Consider the following 12,284-nt stretch of genomic DNA (forward strand, 5'->3'; position numbering starts at 1 on the left):
AAAAAAACACCTTAAAACAAAATGAAAAAAAAAAAAAACAACAACAACAAAACCCGAACAAAAGCAGTACTTTCTTTTTGGTACTTTTTGTTAGTGGTCAAAAAACAAAACAAAACAAAAGTAAGGGTTACAAAAAGTCTTAGAGAAATGGTTGGTACTTTATCTTTATTTATTTATTTATTTTTTGCTAGTGAATAGAAATAATAGCAATGATAAATAAACTAAAAATAAAATAAAATACTAAATAAAATAAAAAAATATTAGGTTAAAAGATAAAGTCTGACATTTTCATAACTGACTGCTGCAACAAAATGACACTAATTTGCTGAAATACAATTCAAGTATTTTTGTCACTATAAAGGCATTGCAACAAACACAATTTTAATATATTGTTCTTTTTTGTTACTGTATATAATTTGTTCACATTATACATGTTTAAATCAACAAAACAGCGTTTAGATAATGACCTTAAGGAGGAGCTGCTGCAGCTTTTCTTAGAAATCAGCACAAAGTTGTAGAGCATCCACATTAACATCATGCAGGTGTTACTCACAAGCACCATATATATGTGTGTGTGTGTGTGTGTGTGTGTGTGTGTGTATATATATATATATTAGTGCAGCCCTACTTAATAGCTTTAAGTGTTTCAATGTAAAAAAATAAAAATAAATAGATATATGATATCATCCAAATTTATTATATAAATCATACAATAAAATATAATAAAATGGAACAAACACAAATACAAAATACCAAAAAGAATAAATAATTAATACATATTAACTATTTTCTTTTAATTTACCAAAAATACAAATAAGCAAAACTAATACACACACACACACACACACTATTATATTATATATATATACATATATATATATATACACACATTATTTTGGTGCTTGCTAATAACACCTGCATGATGTTAATGTGGATGCTCAATGATTACACATCTTTTTGTGTTGATTTCTAAGAAAAGCTGCAGCAGCTCCTCCTTAAGATCCCATATCCTTCCTCAGCGAGAGGAGGAAGTGAAGGAGCGGCCTGAGTCACTCGGCCAAATGACGCTGGGTGGGTCTGCAATCTGACCCAACAATGAGCCGCTGCTGTTTTTACAGCACTCGATAGGGACTACAACAGGAAAGACCTCAAATCAAACTAAGACTATAGTGAGATGTTGCTGCTTCTTTCCCGAGGTCTTAACATGTATTAGGTTGATATTTGGGCATTTAGAGATTATCTTAACAGATATTTTCAGATCATGCTGGATTATCATGATCATCAGCTTTTGCTCGTGTCTGCAAGAGTGCTGCTGACGTTAAACTCAAAATGTTATGCTGCTAATAAAATGCCTATCAGTAGTGACTATGTCAAGGTGATGTCTATATGGCAGATATGTACAGAGATGATATTACATGGTAATACAATTGTGAGCCGTGCTGGCAAAATGAGTCGGAATGCGCACGGGCTAATTTTGAGCTACAGGCAAAAACAAAACAAAAAAAAGTGAAAAATATCGATTTGGTCGAATTTGAGGTTTTCACAAAGATGAGTTCATTAAGCCCTCGTCTAGTGATCCCAATGCTCCAAATAGTAATTAAACATCTAAAAGTATCTTTATTTGTACGTTTTCTGAGAGGAGTACCTTTTCTCCGCTTGCTTCTCTGAAGTGCCTGCATAAAGACGACACCGACGGCGCTCTATCCCGATACACAAGTACACCGATTTACAGTAGGCTAAATATATTTAAGTATTCACGCAAACATAATCTGTTATATCTTAAGTGAACTGTTGGTGGAAAACTATCGGATGTGTAACATTATATTAGATGCGTGCATTACACTAGGTCTTAATATATAGGCCGTCTGTCTCATTAATGTAAATCAAACAAAACAAAAGAGCGAATCACTCGCTGCTCTTGATTGAACTGCTTTTGTAGTTTTAATAATCAATTTATTTGTAATGAACACACTTAAGTGATTTTTAAGTGATAAAATAAAATTACTACAATTATTAATATTCAAACTTTAATATAATGAAATTACACAATATTTACTAATATTAAAATGTATTTTAAAATTATACGTTACAATTATTACAATTTAAATTTAAATATAATGAAGTTACACATAATCTGAAAATTTATTTTACTACTAAGTACACTGATAAAAATGATTTTGTGGTGAAGTAAATAATACAGAAAAACAAATGTAATTTCTACATTAATTTAGTTCAGCCAAGAAGTAAAAAAGTAAAAGAGTAAATTCAATATTAGTACTCAATTTAAGCTTGTAGAATTTAAAGTTTGAACTTATAAGTATATTTTACTTGGAATTGTTTGTTATTTTTTACAAAGATTGTTTAAGTAAATATCAAAGTCATGATCCCGTTGTTCCCATCATGCACTTTGGCATGAATAATTAGTAAGGTTCAATTTTTTGCTGTTTTCGAGATGCATTTACACTGTTTTATGGTTGCTTTTGTTTGTTACCGGCTTTGTGTATCATGTGCCAAGTATTGAGGTCTCTGTGTTCATTTGGTTAGTAACTACATTTGAGTCCACATATTACCTTAAAAATAATAAAGAGCCGTCTTCTTGCTTACGTACATGTTTGTAAGTGAACCACATGCTTTAATTGGCATTTTTTCAGTGATATGTTGTTTGAGTAAAGTTTACAATAATTATAACCATGGTTGAATGAAATGTGAAATCAGGGTAAACTTAAAATAATTAAGTAGAAATTACTCCTCAAACTCTAATTGGACACGTTAAATTTACTTATTTCCTTTGCTAATTTTACTTAACTTAGTCAAGTAGATTTTACTTAAAAAATATGCGTGCAAAAACGTGCAAAATAAAAATTAAGTAAATTTTACTTCGTTTTTTTCAGTGTAGTGCTGTCAAAATTAGTGCGTTAACGCAGACAATTAATTTTTCCAGTTTAATGCGTTACAAATATTTAACGCAGTTAACGCAGGTGCGGAGCTAGGGTTGGCCTCCCCACTCACAACTGCTGCTTCTGTCACGTTTTTCTTGACAAGAAGTGCGTTTATTTAGACGCAGAAAGTCTTTACGACCACATCAAACAGGAGACTTTTCAGACACACACTCCACTTCGCCTCAGCGACAGGCACGAGTCAAACGAGCAAGGAAACGGTATAAGTGACGAGGAGCTTTAGCAGAACAACAGTGATGAGATGTTGTCAGGCCATACGTCAGTAAAAACAAATCTTCCTGTCCTGTCAGCCATTATACTGTGCTCGTAGCACATGCTCTTCAATTGCACGCACAAATACGGTGGCGCGCACTGTAGCCTGTATTATTTCATATTAAAGCGTGAATGAAACTATGCGCATTCGTGTCAGATCCGCATCACGTTCAGCAGCGGCAGCTCTTAAAGTAATAGCAGCCAAATAACCTAATAACCCAGCTGTTGTGATATACAAAGATATACAAGTTATTTTTTCAAGTCTAATAAATGTTCAAATTGATAGCTCTCAATTATATGGAAGCATATAGGTAGCGAAATTCAATTTAAAATGCAATATGCAAAGTGGCAATGCAATATTCAAAATGGCAACGCAATATTCAAAATGGCAATGTATTTCTGTATTTAAATGTACATTTTCCATTACCCTGATTAAATGATCATTTTGCTACCATTTCTATGTTATACATATCAAATCAATTTGTGTTATACATTTTCATTTTACAACTTATAAAGCGTTCAAATTTGCATGCAATTTACATATTAAGACTACTGTTGGAAATGGCAAATGTAAATTATATAATTAAATTTTTCTTTTGCACCAAATTTTGCACGTGTGGGTAATGGAAAATGTTAATTTAAATACAGAAATACATTGCAATTTTGAATATTGCATTGTCATTTTGAATATTGCATATTGCATTTGAATTTTGCTACCTATACGCTTCCATACAATTATAGTTAGTATAGTCAACATTACATAGTCAATGGTTAAATATTAGGAAAAAAAATATTTCCTAGAGACATCAGTAGGAAACGCCTTCAGTCATAAAAAAAAGATGCCACTAAACAAATATTAAAAATATACTGTCTTTATGCTGTTTCTACATTATTTGAAGATTTAATATGAACTTATTGCAATATAAAAGTATATTTAAAAACTTTAATGTTAGGTGGGATTAATCGCGATTAATTTTAGAAAACAATTGTATGATTAATTCGTTTTTTTTTTTTATAGATTGACAGCTCTACTACTAAGTTATTATAATATTGATAATATTACAATAAAATGTGAATTAAATAATCATTAATATATATATCATAACATTTAAAAAACATTTTTTATATTTAATTCATTATTTAAATTACACACTATATGAAAATAAATTTTACTATACGTTTCACTGACATAATATATACACATTAACTATATTTGTTATTATTTATATATTATAATAAAATATTAATTATAATACGACTTAATACATAATAAAATAGCAAAAATAGGACAAAGACTGCAAAAACCGATTACTGTAGGAAACATCGGCCATGCTCTCTACATTTTGGCATCTCTCTTCTCGACGTACCTTGTCTAGTTTGGACTCGAGCTCACAGACGTCGCCCTCCGCCTCCTCGATGGTTGCCCTGTTGAGGACAGAGCAGGATTTCAGTCATTCACAATCACTGAAGTTCAGCACAGTGTCATGTACTACTGTGTGCTTCAACATTCAAAACATTCAAAACAAACCCAAACCAACTCAGTTTGGAAATGCACACTTACTCAGACAACCGATTTCTTCATTAACTGTTGGAAATATAAATCACTGCAAACATCGAAATGTCAACAATATGATCTAAACTGTATGTAACATTGCAGGGAAAAAAGTTCTATAAACGTTATATTCCAACATACATTATTGTATCGTCATAGCCTTAAAGGGATAGTTCACCCAAAAATGAAAATTTGATGTTTATCTGCTTACCCCCAGGTCATCCAAGATGTAGGTGACTTTGTTTCTTCAGTAGAAAACAAACAAAGATTTTTAACTCAAACCGTTGCAGTCTGTCAGTCATATAATGGAAGTGAATGGGAATCACGGCTTTGAGAGTAAAAAAAAAAACACACACAAACAAAACCAAATTAAACCCTACGGCTCATGACGATAAGTTGACGTGTAAAGACACGGAACGATCGGTCTGTGCAAGAACGATCCGAACTGTCCCGAGCGCCTTCTCAACAGCCGGCGCGTGACGCGCCTTCTTACAAAGTATAGAATATGACCTCTAGATATATCCGTTTAAAAACACAACCAGGTACTGGTTTATTTGGTTAAAAGCAAAAGGAAAAACAGAGTTTAATGCAATATCTGCACATTATTTTGTCATGAGCACAGCAAAACTGCAGAAGAGAGATGATGTGTGCAGTTTCACTCCCATCAACAGCTGTTTTTCTCTTCACATTTCCATGTGACTTCATTGCTGGGATGTTTGAGTCAATATAAATTCCTGAATAAGCATGAGAAAAACACAAAAACATCTTTATAAAACACACTCAGATGAACCGCTGAGGTCCTGAATGCTGATCTTCAGGAGAAGAATAATAAGACTCTATCCTCGACAACAATTTGTATTAATATTTATTCACCCAAATAACCTCAGATGAGGAACAGAAACATTGGCTAATGAATATGGTATGATGAACTTTCATAACTCCTTTCAGATCATGCACACAAGTCAGGTCAAATCTCACCCAAATATGGCACTTCAAGACCAGGGTTGATGTCAATATTTCGAATATATATGTTGATGCAGATATGAGTAATAACTTGTTCTATTCCTTACACAAAATTAGCAAATGGGTTCAAATGCACAATATATTGGAAACATCCTTTTTTTATTATTATTTAATTTATCTATTGGATATTTAATTGTGCATTTGCCCCATTTTTATATCTGGATTATGGGAGAATATTAGAATGATTTCTGAAGATCATGTGACCCTGAAGACTGGAGTAATGATGCTGAAAATTCAGCTTTGATCACAGGAATAAATTAGCCTACATTTTACAACATATTCACATGGAAAACTGTTATTTTATATTGTAATAATATTTCACAATATAACTGATTTTACTGATTTTTTTTTTGATCAAATAAATGCAGCCTTGGTGAGCAGAAGAGACTTCTTTCAAAAACATTTTAAAACTGTTACAGACCCTAAACTTTTGAATGCTAGTATACATTTGAAGAGTTCATTTGCAAAAACAGATAACTCCATTTTTAAAAATGTAAAAAAAAAAAAATCACGTTTTTTTTAATTTATTTTTTTGATCCTGCATTCCAATTAATATCAATCAAACTGCAGTTGGGTTGTTTTGATTAAATAATAATAACTAAAATATACAGCTTACTAAGACAATAAAACACGAAAAACATGATTTACGAAAATTAATTAATTTAAAAAAAAAAATCAGTTTTTGTAAATAAACTCCTCATTTATAATATAAATTCACTCTTTGCATTGTTTTTAGTGTTTTATTTTTAATTCATTTTGATAAAATCACTCAGGATTTTGTTACCGATCATAACACTAAAATAATTATTGACTTAATATCAACCAGTATCAGTGCATTCCTGGTATTATTCAACATGCAGATATGATTTTAATTATAGTTTTATTTAATATTTTTAGATGAACGATGATAGAACGATAGATAGATAGATAGAACGATAGAACAATAGATAGATAGAACGATAGATAGAACGATAGAACAATAGATAGATAGAACGATAGATAGAACGATAGAACAATAGATAGATAGAACGATAGATAGAACGATAGAGTATACATTACACTTTCCCTTGTATACATTAACTTTCTTCACTGCAATGTTATTTTAATATGATTGAGACACTATACATTTTTATTAATATTTTGAATTGGTTTTTATTTTTATTAGTTTTAGTAATTTTGTGGTGTGTGTTTGTCATTTTTGTTATGTCATATTTTGTCATGCATGTATGTATGTATGTCTTTGTTTGTTTGTTTATATTATGTCTAGTGTTGGGTGCCATACCAATAAATAGAAAAGTGTCAATGTGAATTAAAAAAATTTATTATAAAAAAATAAATAAATACTACTACTACTATTAATAATAATAATAAATAATCATGTAAGCCAAGTAACGTTTGGTTTGGTTTGTTTAGTCCATTTTAAATCAGGAAACAGTCATGATGGGACATTTAACACAATCTTCCACTATACGTAAATTCATGAAGGGCCCAAATTACACACCATTTAATAAATTGGAAAATGTTTGTGGAAACCCACACAGTATTTTAAGCATGCGGCCCAAGAGCGTCATCTCTGTTCTTCATGATGGCACATTTAACACAATCTTCCACTATACGTAAATTCATGAAGGGCCCAAATTACACACCATTTAATAAATCGGAAAATGTTTGTGGAAACCCACACAGTATTTTAAGCATGCGGCCCAAGAGCGTCATCTCTGTTCTTCATTATCCCACACACACAGCTAAACTAAACCTCCTGAAACATATGGCTATAGTCAATCTATAGTTAATCAGCTGAGTTATGACTCTGAAGCACATCTTCCTGACAAAACGTCTGCTCCTTATTTTGGTCCCAGAGATTTTCCCAAAACAGCTCTGGCTGGAGCCGATGGTTGGGAAAGTGCTGACCGCAGTGAAGCGGGCTGCTGCTAATGAAATCTAGGCCATTGCCTCATAGACTGAGAGCTGGAGCAGATCCAGAGACTGTGTGAGTCATGAGGAGGAACACATTCAACAACACACGCTAACACATCAAACATCTGCCTCCAGCATGATTAACTACCTTTCCCACGGAATATCAGTCAGGACACCAACTAATCCCTCCAAAAAGACTATATATGAGCATCAAGCACTTCTTAAAAGAAATCTTAAAAGTGCAGTATGTAATATTGACAGCTACCGGCTGAAACCGATACTGCGGTCCAAATTAAAAAATATTGGAGAGAGTTTTTCCCGCCTCATCTGCCTCGGACTCTATGCTCATGCAGGTTGCCAGGTTGAAGACGCAACTGAAACAAGTGCAACTGACATTGTATGGCGACGAGCCTTACAATATAAGTTGAGTTAATTTATCAGGGGTTTTTTAATACCTCTCATACAGATTTTTAGATGGACGTCAAGGCTTTTTAGGTCAGACTGTGTTTACTGGCTTACATGGTTGCAATATGCGGTGTTTCCATCAACTGGCAACCCGATGTGTCGAAATACTATTGGTTAAACTGGGAGTGGGCGAAGTCATGCAGACCAAAACAAAAACAGACATTCCGACACGGAACGCATATTTCAAAGCAGAATAACTGACTGTAGCATTGTTTTGTTTCAGAGAAAGAAGTACATAAAGTAAACATGTTTCCAAAATATCTGCAAACATAATATGGTGTTTTGATGAATTAGTACAATTAAAAAAATAGATACAGCACCTTTAAGAGACTTCAAACAGGGCAATATGGATAAAACTAAAACCATAAACAAATTTTGAATTTAAAGTTGAATTTTAGTTGCCAACATTTCTCATATTTCTTCAATAAATATATTAAAACTAATAAATAAAAATTAATAAATCATATTTTTTTCAAAAGAAAACCTAAAAAAATTACAAAAATACAACAAAATTATTAAAACTTTAAGCAAACAGTGAAAAAACTGAAAATATAAAAATAAATTCAAAGCCAAAATATTGACAAAAACTATAATAAAAAAGATATTTATGCTAAAATAACAGTCTCAAATGAGTCCCAAACAGAACTAAAGAAACTGAACCTACTTTACTTTAGAAACATTTCCACAGCAAGGGAAGAAATATTTTCTGATATTTTCAGCAAGGGTAGAAAATAGTGTTAATTAACATTTTAAATTAATATTCTAAGAAAATAACATGGAAGCCAGTTATAACATTTTTTCTTACATACTGAATGCATGTACTGTACTGTGTGTACCATCTTTTCACATGCAAATGTTTATTTTTAAGAAATATTTTTTTAGAAATATAAAATATTATTATTTCATAAATATAATTACATTGTTATGGTCATACCACATGACATTTTAAAACATGAACTAACCTTGCCTTGTCATAAAGAGGTCAAACTATGAATAAATCTTTTTTTTTTTAATTACTGATTGTTTTATTAGTTTTAGTTTTTTATATTAATATAATTAATATAAAATAATTGTTAGTGGTTCATGAATGGTCTTCCATTATATGAACTTAAACACGATGGGCCTCATTCATGAAACACGAGCAGAACACATTTTTGTGTAAATCATTCGTAAAGATGTTCTGACATAAATTTTCGGATTCATGAAAGTGTTCATATTTTCAAAATGTTAGTTGGTATGAAAGAAATGTACACCTGCTCCCTTCCACGTGTAAATGGTGCGTAAAACGTTCTGTGTTCTTTTTGGCAAACTGATGACACTGAATTTTGATGCACTGCCATCATAACATTTTACAAGTTCGTTTGCTCGCATTTTTGTTTTTTGCTGAGAATTGATAAACTGTTTAGCTTTGGGTAAAACGCAGCGCTTGTCACTGTCACTTTTTACCTAACCCCGTCCAATCAATAGAGGAGGGGCGGGACAAATACTACACCGACCAATCATCCTACTTGTACAGCAACTGAACAACAATAGAGAAGTTAATATTGCTGGTTACTGCATTTTTGTATTCAGTAATATTCTACAAAATGAGATACTAGTAATATGTTACTGCCATGGATATTTCAAATCATAGCAACCAAAGCATCTCAGCTGGAAAAACGCTGTCCCACCAAAGCGTTCTCCAGCGCCACCAGCTGGTCGTTTTCAGAAGAGCGCCTGACATTTTTTAGCAGGATAAAAACGCTTTGGTGGACACGTTATTGAATATTTATTGTAGAGGTCGACCGATGTATCGGTTTTGCCGATTAATCGGCACCGATAGTTGATTGCTGGAACTATCGGTTATCGGCAAAAATCCATGCCGATAGTTTTCCGGGTTGCGTCCATTGCTGGAGCGGCTGAGAAGGGTCTGCTATCATTATACAGTGCGAGAGCGGCCTCTAGTGGTTGAAATCACTGACAGCACGTGCTATTTGTTTAGACACATGATGCTGCATGCTGAACAGAGTGGGAAACTTCAGACGTGGATTTAAATGCAGCCAACAGAAAATCCTGCCACGCCACAGAGCTCCATTCACATAGTTTTCCTTTAAATTACATTATATTAGTCCCGAATCGTTATTAATGTACATGATGAATTGTGTATTGTGCATTTTCAGCAAAACTTTTGTCTTTCTGTGGCTCTAATAAAGTCTGTGTGCAGTCAACCTCTAATTTATTGTTAGGCATATAGCCTGTTAGTCTTCTTTGCATTTTTGCAATATACTGGAGCCAAACCTGAGAAAGTGGACCAGAATATTCCACTGCGTTCCTGGACACGCAATTTGCGTAGCTGTAATTCATGCTAATTGTGAATGAGCGTGCACGAGCGCCCTATTTACGAATCATTGGAATGCATTAACATACACATGTTTAACTATCAAATCGGACGTTTACGAAGAGTTTGTGAATTCGGAGGGGAGTTTTCGGGAAGGTCCGTTTTACGTGCAAATTACTCAGAATTGACTCCTATATTTACGAATGTTTCATGAATGAGGCCCAATGGACTTAATACAGGCTTAATTTTCTTTTTGCAAAGTACAATTTCTTACTTCTTTCTTTTGATTTTCAAGTGGCATACATATAACCTGTTATGATAGGTATCATGGAACTCACCCAAACAGAAAGAAAACATTGTTTGATGTCTGGATAACCTCATCAGTGATGTGCAGGGACCACATTAATAAAATAACCAGCATCAAAGAACAAGAGGCAATACAGACGACTAAACAACTGAGAAGCAGGAAACCACATCAGACCTCTACTTGTCAACATTGATCATAAAAAGCAGAACTATTCTTAAAGAGTGGACGGGGATTTGTTTATCCAGCTGGATTTAGTGGAAGAATCACACACCCACCTTCCTCAAAGATTTTGAGAATGAAAACGCAATTAACTTTCTACCAGGAGGTAGACGTAATGAAAGATCTCGAGACGAGTCTTCAGTTGGCTCAGCGCCAGTCTCGAGGATCATGGGAAACGAGGCTGAGGTGAGATCAGGAGACGGAGCAGTAGCAATGGATTTGAGGCACGATGTGTGTGACGCTCGGGTCGGCCCCTCTGTTGTGAATCTCTTCCTGCAATTGTTGGGAAACAATCTGGGATGAAAGAGAGGGGGAGGGGAGTTCCCGATGAGCTAAACCTCTGATTTTTAGAAAACCAATAACACCACGTAATGAGATGACATGGAGGGAATTTTGCAGGCGAATCCTTGCCAACTATAAGATATGCATTTTCTCCAAACTCAAAGTTGAACTCCAAAAACCACTGGTCATTCAGAAGCCACCACAACACCAACAAAACTACAGGGACACTGACAAATAAGAGAGTCCAAGACAAAGATGAAAAGGAAAATGTTGATTTCATGTGGTAAAAAAAAAAAAAAAACATTTAGATTTACATTTTCAATTAATTATTTTTTAATTCGGTTTAATAAAAATGGCATGTGGTGTAGCCATAAACAAAACAAAGATGAAAAGGAAAATGTTGGTTTCATGTGGTTTTAAAGTGCCCCTATTATGGATTTTTCAAAATGACCTTTCATGCAGTGTGTAACACAGCTCTAAGTGAATGAAAACATCCTGCAAAGTTTTAAATCTGAAAGTGCACCGTGTATAAAGTTATTGTCTCTCAAAAGAATCATTGAAACGAGTCGTTTTTAAAATGAATCCCAAGCCGTTTCATGTTGACCTCAACATGGAACATTAGCATATTGCCCGCCCATTTGTTGGTCTTTTCGCGTTGGTCCGAATGAAAATGCAAATTCATTCTTTGCCACCAGGTGCCGCTTTTGGAGCGGTAAAAATAGCTGTTTCCCCGGTAACATTGTACACAAAGCAGCACTGCGCTCACAAACGCTGCTTTATCAGGCATTGCAGGCGAGATGAAATGAAAATGAGGCCAATCGACCAATCACCACAGATTAGCGTCATGCAAAGGAGGGGTTTGGAAAAATGAATTGTTGGGCGAATCGTTTGGGAGTCGTTGAGCAAATAATGTAAAAAATATCTAAATGCATATAATATGACAACGAAAGTGTTTTTTGACCTTGCATTCATGTCAACCTGTTGTTGGGGGAC

Source organism: Sinocyclocheilus anshuiensis, unplaced genomic scaffold (assembly GCF_001515605.1).
Source record: "Sinocyclocheilus anshuiensis isolate Anshui unplaced genomic scaffold, SAMN03320099.WGS_v1.1 scaffold988, whole genome shotgun sequence".
NCBI lineage: Eukaryota > Metazoa > Chordata > Actinopteri > Cypriniformes > Cyprinidae > Sinocyclocheilus > Sinocyclocheilus anshuiensis.